The sequence below is a fragment of the Abramis brama genome (genome assembly GCF_963993115.1).
Source record: "Abramis brama genome assembly, chromosome: 20".
Taxonomy (NCBI): domain Eukaryota; kingdom Metazoa; phylum Chordata; class Actinopteri; order Cypriniformes; family Leuciscidae; genus Abramis; species Abramis brama.
Window position 1 is genome coordinate 615,633 of NC_139982.1, and position 13,072 is coordinate 628,704.

Here is a 13,072-nt window from a genome sequence, read left to right on the forward strand (position 1 = left end):
CTGTCCTGCGCACTCTGCCCTGTAGTGCTGCGGAGCTCTCCGGCATCCGGCAAAAATAGAAGCTCTGCGTATCTGCTCCGGAGGGCTGCGGATCGCCGGAGTCGGAACGCAGCTGTACCGCATTCAGTGGAAATACACTCATTGACTTTAATGGAAACCTATTGACTCCGCCGCCGTGCCGGAGCCGTAACGCAGCCGGTGGAAATTGGGGGTTAGTCTAATTTGCTGCTACGCGCGGGCGCTTTTGCCGACTCAAGAGGGTTAATGACGAGTTAACTTTGTAGACGTTAGCCATATTTTTTTCTCAGTTTTAAACTTTACGTTTTACACGATTTATCAGTAATTACGCCTAAAAACCATGAATATGTCACTTAAATCATGATCTTTTTGTTTAATATTTATTTTGTGTGCAATTTTCTTTATAGATGACAAATATTGGCCACGAATTAACAATAGGCCTAAGTGAGAAGGTTCTCGTTCCCTCATCGTGCACAATATAATTCATTTCCTCATTCATTTGCTAAATCGTGCATACTATCTATTAAATGGTCCCTGCTTTTACTAAATCGTAACCACGTTGTAAATGACAATAATTCGTACTCCCAAATTCCTAATTCGTAGCCTTGATATCTGCTGTGTGTCACATGTTAGCATTAATGTGTGTAAATTGACTATGAGAGTAAGGTCATGCAGGATGTTTTTAATGATTTGGTTTAAATGAAATTAATAATGTGAATGCAAATTAATTAACTTTTAATTTAAAAGTATTAGCTGTTTACTGATTATTGTTTTTTTCTCTCTCTCTTTTCTTAATTTCAGGATATTTCTCAAATGCATTCAGCCCTTTGTGCCTCCGTTGCTGTAAACCGGTTGAGAGGGACAAAGAGAGAGACCGAACACACTGAATTGTTATTATTGTCATTATAGGTTTCTGTATATGCTTATTTCTTAATAAATTACTCTTAACTGCACATTGTCACAGTATTATTTTGTCACATTATAAGAGTAACATTTAATTTAATTTAAAATAATTACCAGCACTGCATAAAACAAGTAAAATGTATTTAAAATATCAAGTGGTTTTACTTAATTATATTAATTATATCAGATTTGTAAGTAAAAATTACTCAATATAATTTAACAGGCCAAGTTATATGTACTTATTCACTTTGTGAATTTTACTCGGCTTAGTTAAGTAGATTTACTTAATTTCCATCAATGTGAAATTTACTTGAAAAAAATTTGTGCAAAAACTTGCCTTATAAAAATTGAGTAAATTCTACTTATTGTTTTTCTCAGTGTACCTAGCTTTCCTGGTAGCTTTCAGTAAATTAATGCATCTGAGAAAATGATTCATAAATCAATCAGTTGACCCTTTGTTTACTTCACTGACAGACAGAAATGAAAAGCCTATATCAGTCAAAGCTCAGCTTTAGGAGGGGAAGAGACAGAGCAAGATAAAAACAGAGAATAGGAGTGTGATGCTGATGAGGAGAGAAAAATAATCAGCTGCCCACTTACATGGTTTTAAAGCTGTTGTTATCCTTTTTTTTTTGGCCTTCAAAACCTCTTAAAATGCACATATGTAGATCAGAGAAATAAAAAATTTCTCGGGGGTGCCCCCGACCCCCCTGACTAGCATATCTCACATTCGGGACCTCAGTGATGAAAAAACCCTGCCATCTGCATATTAATGAAACAAGTTAATAGTGAGTATTAGACCCTAAACTAAAGAGTTACTTATTTTTTATCATACCCTCATTGGGGGCTGAGCCACCGACACAGACTGATTCATGTTCCATACTGGTCACACACATTTCAGTTCAGTTAGAACCAGATGCATATTTGTTGATATTTGTGTTTTGAAAAAGTTTTTGATTCATTGTTTTGACTCCTAACCAATATTCTACATTAAAAATTGTAGTCTTTTTATATGGGCTAGTAAAATTAATTTCGGGCTACCAAAATCTGAAGAGTGCCTGCCCGAAGGGCTACCAGCAATTTAGAAATTTTGCGAGCCCTGCATGGTAATACTGGGTATACTATAGTTATGTCTGCAGTACCGTGCAAAGTACCATGGTAATATTTGAGGTACTATGGTTATATCTGAGGTAGTATGTACCATGGTCATATCTGTATGGCAGAATGTACCATGCAGTGGCGGAACTAGAGTTTTATACATGGGGTGGCCAGGGGGTGGCCACTGCTACTTGCGGGGGTACACAGTACACACACACACACACACACACACACACACACACACACACACACACACAGACAGACAGACAGACAGACAGTGGAAAAGCTTATGGAAGGAATTGGGTCACTCTGTTTGTGTCTATAAGTGTTGAACATCTTTCTAATTATAATTATTTAATTTATAATTATTTTTTTGTGTTCATTTTTTGGTGAACTATCCTTTTAATCTGGCAAAATCTTCTCAACTTAAATTCCTGAATTTGGTATGTGATTGACTGCCTGTGTCTGGTAGATGCTCTGAGCTGTTGCTGGTCCTGAAGTCTGACCACACTGACTCTGACTAGCCAGTGGTGATGCAAGGGCTGGGGTCTGATCTGCCTGTTAGTCCAGTCATTTTAAGCCAAAATGGGGGTCAACCTTGAACAAATTGCAACAGAAGCAAACTCAACTGATTTTGTATCCTCAATATGTCCTAAGTAAGGAAAAACAAGTCCCGAAGAATCCCATTCTGAAAAAGACCCAAATATAGCCTATTCATACGCCTATTCATTCTTTTTCTTACGTGAATAGGGTAAAAATTGTAACCTTTAGATATCACCATGAAAATTACTGAGTTGATTACTTGCATCAAGACAAACAAAAAATGTATTACAAGTTTTTTTTTTAAATTGTTTGTTAACATGGACAAATGGTGCATAATCTAATTATGTATGTGATAATTTGCATAAATACCACAACAGATCTAAACATTGGATATAGCCAGGAGAAAATGTCTTGTTGAATCTTGTTGACATATAACAGTAAAATACTTAATGTTAAGGTCTGAATGGAACACATTACGGCTACCCATGAACATTAATACATAGAGGCAGGAAGAAGTACTTTAGAAACCAGCCTTTATTAATTATTAAGAGATTGGGTTTGGGGCTGGGTCTGTGGGACTGTTTCTGGGGGACGAGTCTGAGGGAAGAACAGGAGACAATGTTAAGGAAAATGCTGATGACAAAAGGTAGGTAAAATAAAAAGTGAATCCCCAGAAACAGTTTTCAAAACTTTCCCCTAATGGGATTCTTCTGGACTTTTTTTCCTTACTCAGGACATATTGAGGATACAAAATGATTTGAGTTTGCTTCTGTTGCAATTTGTTAAACCTTTTTTCATAAAATGACTGGACTATGTTTGTGCTTATTAAAAATATTTTTATCTTAACTCTTTCCAGTATAAAAAAAATTGCGTTTTTGGTAATTTTCACAATTTCATGGCACCCCAGAATATTTTGTTGTATGAATATCTGAACATAAGAAAGAACAGACCCTGTGCTTTAAAAAAAAAAATTCTAGCTTCGTGCGTCTTTTTAGCGCAATTTTCCACCGGACAAATTGCGATTGTTAACTCATGATTTCTGTTCTGTGCGTCTGTGCGCACCAATCTTGCACTTCTATCTACTCCTCAACCAGACCACCTAGAGACTTCGGGTTTTCGGCATTATGTTAAGGAAGGTCTAATCTCGGGAACGCACAAAAAAAATCCAGGAAAAGATTTACTATCTCTTAGTGTTGTGATCCCATGAGGTGAGAAAATTGCGCTAAAACACTCACTGAGTTTTTATTACTTGTTTATCAACACTTGAATGTTGGCAAGTTTCATAAAAAGCAACATGAGCAAAAAGCTGAGAAAATCGCATTTTTATCAAAGACTACATCTAGATCAGATTTAATGATGATCAAAACACAGCTCGAGTCCATCAACACCCTACACTCATAAAGCTTCACAGTCCTATAGTAATCGCATTATGATATCGCTTGTTTCTGCTCTTCTTTGCCTGCGTTTTGATCTCCTATCCTCACATTAGCTAGAACATTTGTAGGCCTATACTGTAACGTAGGCTACACACGGCAAGGTAGCCTACTGTATATGCGTGTATTAGGCCGAATGTATTCGGAGCAAACCCCCCTGATGCTAAACCTTAAAAACTTACTTTAAATATGATGTTTTCTTATTCGGTGAAGTTCGGTATCTTGCAACTATCTCTCGTCCTCTGCTCGTCCGTTTGAAAACTGCGCGCGCGCCGCGTTGCCGGCGAACGTAATTTTTTTTTTTTTTTTTTTTAATCAGCATCAGCAACTGCCAGTAGCAAATAAAATGTTGGGGTGGCACCCGGGGTGGCCAATCGCATGTCAGGGGTGTCCAGTGCCACCCCGGACCCCCCTCTGGCTCCGCCACTGGTACCATGGTATGGTATGGTACCTCAGATTTACCATGGTACATATGTACCATGGTAAATCTGAGGTACCATACTATGTACCATAGTAGCATCTACAGTACAGTATCTACAGTATAGTACTTCAGATATTATCATGGTACCATGATAATATCTGAAGTACTATAAAGTATGTACCATGGTTATATCTGAGGTACTATGGTATTTGTACCATGGTAAGTATCACGGTACCATACTATGTACCATAGTAGCATCTACAGTACAGTATCTACAGTATAGTACTTCAGATATTATCATGGTACCATGATATATCTGAAGTACTATAAAGTATGTACCATGGTTATATCTGAGGTACTATGGTATGTACCATGGTAGGTACCATGGTAATTCTGATGTACCATACTATGTACCATAGTAACATCTACGGTACCATGCAATGTACCATGGTACCATGATAATATCTGAAGTACTATATAGTATGTACCATGGTTATATGTAAGGTACCATGGTACTACCATGGTACTACCATGGTACTACTATGGTATACCATGGTATGTACTATAGTACATCATGGTAAAATTTCTTATGGGATATTTGCACTAAATCACATTATATTTGTCTAAGCAGATATTCGCAAACAAGCTACATTACGCATAAGGAAGTATTTTAGCATTATAATCAGTGTCATAAGCTAATCAAAACTGAGTGCAATGAAGTATTTACATTTAGCACTGAAAGGTTGCCTACCAGTCTAGTTCACATTTCAACATGTTTCTATTTATAGATACACACATGTACGATATTTGGCTTAGTTCATGTTTTTACTCCAAACTCATTTCATAACATACATTTTAAACTGGTCGTTTAACATGTCTTACCTTAAAAATCTAATCATCATTGATCGCGTTCTTCTGAGGTAAATCCGAGTGAAACAGCACAGCACAGCACAAACACAGTCTTCCAAACTCGATGAAAAGCAGAGAGGAGTAAGTTACCGAAGTCTCTGAATCTTTGTTTTGAGGTGATGAGGGCGTTTGCAGGTCTGCTTTTCTCCACATGGATCATTTGCATGTCAATCGCTCGTGCGCGCGTGGGCATGGTCACATTAAAGTTAATTAGGACTCGTTTGAGAAACTGTACATGCCGCTGCTTTCATACGGATTACTTAAAGGGACACTAAGTGGGATTTTCTCCCATCTAGTGGTGAAATTGTATTTTGCAATCAAATGAATAATGCTCTCTAGCGCCTCGCTTTTTCAAATGTGTGTTGCATCTACGGTAGCCATTATGTACCAAAAAGCTATGACAGGATGTCCTCTAATAGCACTTCATCGAGTTTTCCTTCGGGTGAACTGGTTTGTTATTTCAAACAAACTACAACTTGACACAACGAACAAACGAATGTTACAGTTTTGAACAAACAAAACTTACAACCTTGTTTATAGGGCCTTCTCTACTTTACTCAATAGCTGCTATTCATCAAAGAGCCTGTTTAACTTTTAACTATGTTCTACTGTCTATATCAGTGTTTCCCAACCTTTTTTCAGTCAAGGCACCCTTTGAAATTTAAAAAAAAAATGTGTGGCACCCCACACTAGTGTTGTCACGATACTGCTTTGATACTATACCTTGAAATGTGCTGGGGGTTTTTTATTTTATTTTTGATGTGCACAAATAAATGACAGGTACCATAAGATTTTCTTCTTCCTGTTCCTTTTTTTTTTCTTCGTTCATGCATGTTACAAATGAATGAATGAATGAAACATTTATGTATGACTTGAGCAATAAATAAATAAATGTATCAATTTTCAATACCACAGGGAAGAACTTATAGGCCTACTGTCATATAGATATTTTTATCTTTTATTTTTTTTGTCCATTCATTTAAAATCTAGGAAATCATTACTTTCTTCTGAAGAGATCACTTTACATAATGACATATTCAATTAAGGCTTTTTATTCATATATAAACATTGCTCAATTACCATTGCAAATCTCACCTAAATGTTTGCTCACTCAGTGTATGGGATAATTATTGGGATAATCATTGGGATAATGTGATAATTATTGGGATAATTTTGTTATAATTGCACAAGATAGCTTGTTTTTACTATATTTTATGTAGCCTAATAATTTCACAGTAAATCTCCAAATTAATGTGGAAACATCATAAAGACAGTATATTTCAAATAATTGTTTAATGGCATATTTTTATGAATGAAGAGTTATTTGATTCTGATGTCACTGCTGCACTGTCACATGTGGATCCCACACGCGTCCCATTTTCTCACAACTCTTAACGTTCATTTAAGACTTTATTTAACTAATTTAAGACTGCTCTGATGAGGATACTCAAAGCGAAAGCGCGAAAGAGAAGTCGAGTATGGCGCGCGTCGTGTCAGCATCACAGACAGCGCATTCTCTTTTGTATTTTCTTGCTTGCATGGTTAGAAGCATTTGCATGAAGAAGAACGTGATTATATAATGTAACGCTAGCCAAAGGATGACAGAAAAAAATGCTGCTTTAATTGCGTTAAATATTTTTAACGTGTTAAACTGAATAACATTAATCGCACGCGTTGCGTTGACAGCAGCACGGACATAACCGATGTGTTTATGTGAATACGCGGCAAGACGGACGTTGTGACAATGTTTTCGTGTGTATTTGACTGTAAGCGCATCAATGAAAAATAGGCAGCTTTATGTGGACGCACTGGGAATAAGGCACGGGAATAAAATCACACGCAAGCGCAACCTCCGCAATTCAACGCCGAAAACTTATGATTTGCATTTTTATTATAAATTTGTGCGCATTATTTGTTGTTATTAGAGACTTCCGACGATCCGAGATTGATGGTAAAAAATTGTTTTTTTACACAGCACCCCTGCTCTCGCCAGAAGCACCCCAGGGTGCCGCGTCACCCCGCTGGGAAACGCTGGTCTATATAGGCTAATAAAAAAAATAAAAAGCCTGTAATTAAGACCGTCCCAGATAGCAATTACATTTGGGCCACATGTGGGTATTATCTGGCACATATGGCCTAGATGTGGCATGGCTGAACAGATATGGGCCAAATCGTAGCCATATTTGTTTTGCCATAACTTTAAAATCTGCGGGAAATGCTGTCTTGGTTCACAACTTATTTTGAGGTATATGGCCCAGATAACAACGAACACATGAGGACCATATGTGGTTGAGCTATGGCACACAGTGAGAAACACCGACTTGTGGTAAACATTTGGCTTATACGTGGAAAAACACAGGAATCCTGAAATCAAGTGCGGCAAACATCCGCCGTTCCACACCTCAGGTTGCTCTGCATCTTCCCTCCTATTGGTGGAGAGACTACGGCGCGAGTTTTTTTTTTTTTTACTACGGCGCGAGTTTGACTGAGACGCTGGGCAGCTGACGCCATTTACTCTGCTTTCCTCACGACTGTGTACATTCAGGTTAGGTAAGTGATGTTTTGGCATTTTAAAGTCATATAAATGAAATATGCAGCATTATTTGTCAATATTGCATGTTATTATGCGTTTAGTTATTCGTTCCATCGAGGAAGGGGTTGAACTAGCTAATATTTCCCTCAGTTTACTGCTATAACTTACAATAAAGTTTAATGTAACTTAACCGTTAACTTAGGCTATAGCAGTTCGCTGGTTTGTCGTTTTAAATTAAGATGTTTTTGTTTATAAATCAACAGCTCACTGTCGTACACAATAAAATAGTATACCGTAGTTTGTCATTGTGTAGTAGCCTATTTGTGAATTAACGTGCAGGTGACGCGGTCCAATGTCGGTGTTACTGTTTGTCAAAAAACCTAAATCCTAATTTGTGTTCACAATCATTCAACTAATCATAATAATATAAAAATGCCAAGAATAAACACATTAATATGTGTGCATTATTGTATGTATCTTTATTTAACTCTGAAATGATATTCAACCAAGACTTTTTCTCATGACTTTTCCCTCTTTAAAATTAAAGTTTTAATGTTAACGTTAGGCTATAATTAGTGTCAAGTCACAATACCAAAATTATGACTTTCGATACAAAACCTGAACATTAACATGAACTAATAATGAACTGCACTTCTACTGCATTTATTAATGTGTTAATGTTAATTTCAACATTTACTAACACATTCAATATAAAAAAATTGTACTTGTTAACTTTAGTATGCACTGTGAACTAACATGAACAAACAATGAATTGCTGTATTTCTGTTAACTATCAATTAATTGAGCAGCCATTCACTGGCATTATAAAGCTTGGAAGAGGCAGGACATTTTTATAATTACTCTGATTTCTAACGATAGAGATTATATACCATGCTATGGTATACTGTCATACCACCCAGCCCTAATGTGCGGTATGGGTGGGGCAATGACAATAATTTCCATATTAAAATAGAAAATATGGTTTCAGATGGAGTAAGTAATAGTTTATAGTTCATTTTTTAATATAAAAGCACTTTCATTTTAGGGTGGTCTATTTAAATGCATATTTCAACCACTTACACAATGTTTTTTTTTCCTATCAGATTACCTGTCTGGGTCTGGTTGGTGGCTTTGACCTGAAAGACACCGTGTGGAGAGTGCTGAAAGCCACTTTTACAACTGCTGCAGCACGTTATGAATTGGAGAGAAGTCAATGGGAAGATTGGTGTCCAACGCCTGGTCGTAAAGGAAGTTGTCATTGGTGAGACCTTTTTTAGAAGTCACTTTTATTTGTATAGCACTTTGCACAATACACAACTTTTCAAAACCGCTTTAGAACATTGTATTTTTATTTCTGTTATCTCAGTATCGAACCAAACAACTTTTTTTTGTCATTACCTGATCACATCCGTGGCTCATTTAAGTGACTGCATTTTTTATTTAGAAGTTTTATGTTTTGTTTTTAAAGAAAGTTATTTTTTATATATTGCGAATCATATCGTTTCAATTATACATTTTAAAGCTGTAATCACAATATAAGATTATCATTCTGTCAAAGTCTCATACCAGCGCATGCCTACAACTATCTGTATTTAGTTCATTATCACTGTGTATTTAAAAGGTTAGTTTACCCAAAAATGAAAATTCTGTCAGTAATTACTCACCCATGTTGTTCCACCCCCGTAAGACCTTCGTTCATCTTCGGAACACAAATTAAGATATATATGATGAAATCTGAGAGCTGCCTCACTCCTCCATAGGCTTCTCTGTTATTGAAACTTGCCAGCCCAGAAAGTTAGTAAAGACATTGTTAAAATAGTCCAAGAATACAATGGCTGAACCTTAAGTTTATCAAGTGTCGAAAATAAATTATTTATTTAAAAATTTTCTTATGGGTTTTTTGTGCGCAAAATAAGCTAAAATAAAGACTTTATTCAACGTAGTGTAACAGCACAGCGCTTCTGTGTTGTACGTCAGAACGTAGGCTCACGATTGGCCAGCATCCCACACATGACCAGCGTCGGCCAATAGTGAGTCTACGCTCTGACGTACAACCCAGAAGTTGGAAAAACTTGAGGGTAATTACAGATAGAATTTTCATTTTTGGGTGAACTAACCCTTTATGTTCCTCCTTGCATTCAGTACTTGGCCCATTATTGTTTGTGTGTTTCTGCTTCCAAATTGTCTCGCATTCATTGCAGATTATCTTGAGTTTATTTTGTGTTAGTAAAAACACTTATTTTAGACTCTGTCTTTGGACTAAAACATGACATTAATGCTATCTGTGTTGGTGTGTTTTTACATTAGAGTGTGCATGTCTTTTTTTTAAAAAAGAAGCAGAATGCATGCAGTGCTGTAAATTTTAACCGGTTGTTGGTGCAAAAGTATTCTAAAAATTGAAATAATTTGTCATAAGGAATTACGGTATAATTCTTGCCCACATATTGAAAAATACAATTTGCAATTCCTTTTGAAAATTTACTGGAAAAAAACTTTCATACACTGGTAATTCAGAGGTGTTTAATTTGTTAATAATTGCAATTAAAATATTAAAGGATATTTACATTAACGATTTTTTTCTTCATTCTACTGCAGCTCTAGCTTCCAGGTTGTATTGCTGCTAACATTATTTAAATTCTTCTTTATTGCAGGTGCAGTCAGGCAGAATCCCCTTACTGGAAAAGGTCAACACATTGCCGATGCCGACCCTCATTGGAGACTTCTCTGCACATCAACACACTTCTCATCAACAACTCTTTACCTTTCAAGTTTGCTTTAACTTTCTCAATTTCTCTTTAAAGTTCTCTTTACCAACTGTGATTTATTTGTATTACTCTCATTAGACTAATTAAACATAACATTAATACACGCTTTGATCGAGTGTTTTGAACTTTGGTGTAAAAAATTAGCTTTGAATGCTATTTATATTATTAATTTGTATTCTTAAATGTTTTCAACTGAATTCTACTTAAAATAAGTACAACTGAGTAGCTGTAATTATGTATTCTTAAATGTTTTCAACTGAATACTACTGTAATTATTAAATTCAACTCTGTTGCTGTAATTATATTTATTTTGATAAATGTTTTCAACTGAATACTACTGTAATTATTATTCAACTTTTGCTGTAATTATATTTATTTTTATGAAATGTTTTCAACTGAATACTACTGTAATTAAGTACAACACTTTAGCTGTAATTATTTAAATGCTTGTCAAAATAAATAGTTTTGAGTACATTTGTTGTTGAGTGTTTAATTTACCTGTGAGTTAATAAGACTTTAAATACTGTCAGCTGCATGTGGGCCACATAAGGGCCGTTAGATTTTAACAGAACTCAACCATACTAAAGTTGCATACCAGGCCCACATATGGGCCACATGAAATTGTAGTATTTGGCTCATGCTTGGTGGAGTTATGGCAGTCCTTTGGTTCAGTTCTGGCAAAGGAGATGTGGGCCATATCTGGGCCGGCAAACACAAACTAATCTGGGCCACAGCTCAGCTGTTTATCTGGCCCACATCTTTGCCAAAGGTAATTTGCTGACTGGGGTAACATTGACTTACCTGTCGAGAAGAAAGCAGGCAACTCCAGCGTCTCTTTTGAAAGCTTTCTCCTACATTAGCTATCCCGACATTAACCCTTGTTTTTGTAATCTCCGGTCACGTTTCCTTTTACGGTCTTATTTTGGACTTTTTCGACGAAGAGGACTCGTTATCCTGTGACTTAACCGTGCAGTGCAGCCTTTTAAACTTGCCGGGGCAGTGACAAGCGCCTCTCACTGCTCTGCTCCGTTTCTGCTGGTTTCAGTCACGTGACGCGGGCTCTGAACGAAAACGCGTTGTGGAAACGCGTTGGCCTTGTAGTACTTTTTGTCCCTCTCTGCTATTATAGTTTTTCAAGATGGCGGAACTACATGGAAGCCTCATAGACAGTAAAAGAAATGGACACAGCGACCCCATTGGATTCAACGGAGACAAAGTGAAGCCCATTAGAAACTCTTACTTCCTGGGGGTCCAGCGTACTGCGCAGACTCAAACTGAGCTTGACGACGTAGATGTGACGTGAGCAAACCGTCTGTCTTCTAGTAGCTGTGCCAAAGGAAATCTGAATCATTCCCTTCCGAAACTTGCAGAGACGGAGAGCGTGAGTAGGAGCTGTCCATAAGCGAGGAGCAGGAAAAACTTTTAGTAGGTGTTCTGATTAATTACTTTGTCATTTTGCCTCCAGGTCCTCCCGATTGCGCGCGAGCTTCTCCTCCTGTCCATACGGTAATTTCTTACTGTGCGACAGAGAGTCGCGTGGCTATGACGCAATTATTAGCCTACTTTTACAAAAACTGCTTCTACAGGGCCATAACATAAGCTACAAGGTAATGGAGCATTTTATACATTGTCGTGTTTCTTTAGAAATAAATAATGGACAAATGGAGTCTTTAAACGCCTCAGATGTGAAGTTATTCGCTGTCAAAGTGACGCCAAAATGAATGGGAGTCAATGGGATGCTAACTGCAGGTGGGGTTCCGTTAGCCAATGTCGGCGTCCGGGGGTACCTTCAAAATAATACAAATCCCTGCCCCCTTGGGAAGCCTCCGTGTACCTACCCGTCCCATGTATATAAAGATAATAAATTCTTCGTTTACGAGGATAAGTCAGATCATTGGCAGAGGTATTTGGACACCATTGAGGACATATTTATGAATAAAAATATTGATTTTAGATAATAAAATACCTAAAAAGATACATATTGTCCCTTTAAAAAGAGAATATTTGTTTTTTATATAATATACATACTTTAAAAATAGAGACTCCAAGCGTTGTATAGACATGTGTTTCAAGTCTGTGTGACAAACATTCGCTGAGTTACAGGTCATTTTCTGCCGCGTTTCAGAATGAGTTTCACATTGAGAGAGACGGCAGAACGCGCATCATGTTTATTTTCTTTACTTTTTTACTGTTTATGTTTATTAACACAACATTTTGTTTTTATTATGAGTGTACACAAATAAAAGAAGACATTTAACAGTTTTAAATGATGTACAACACTTGCCTGTATGACAAAAATCGACGGAGTTATTTGAGTCAATAAGAACAAAAGTGAGCTGGTATCGCCGGCGATACCGCCGACCCCAGGGGGTTAACTGAAGTCCTTTTTTTTTTCATTGCAAAATAAACTGTAAGAATAGTGTCAGTTTCTAAAATACAGAATCTTTTC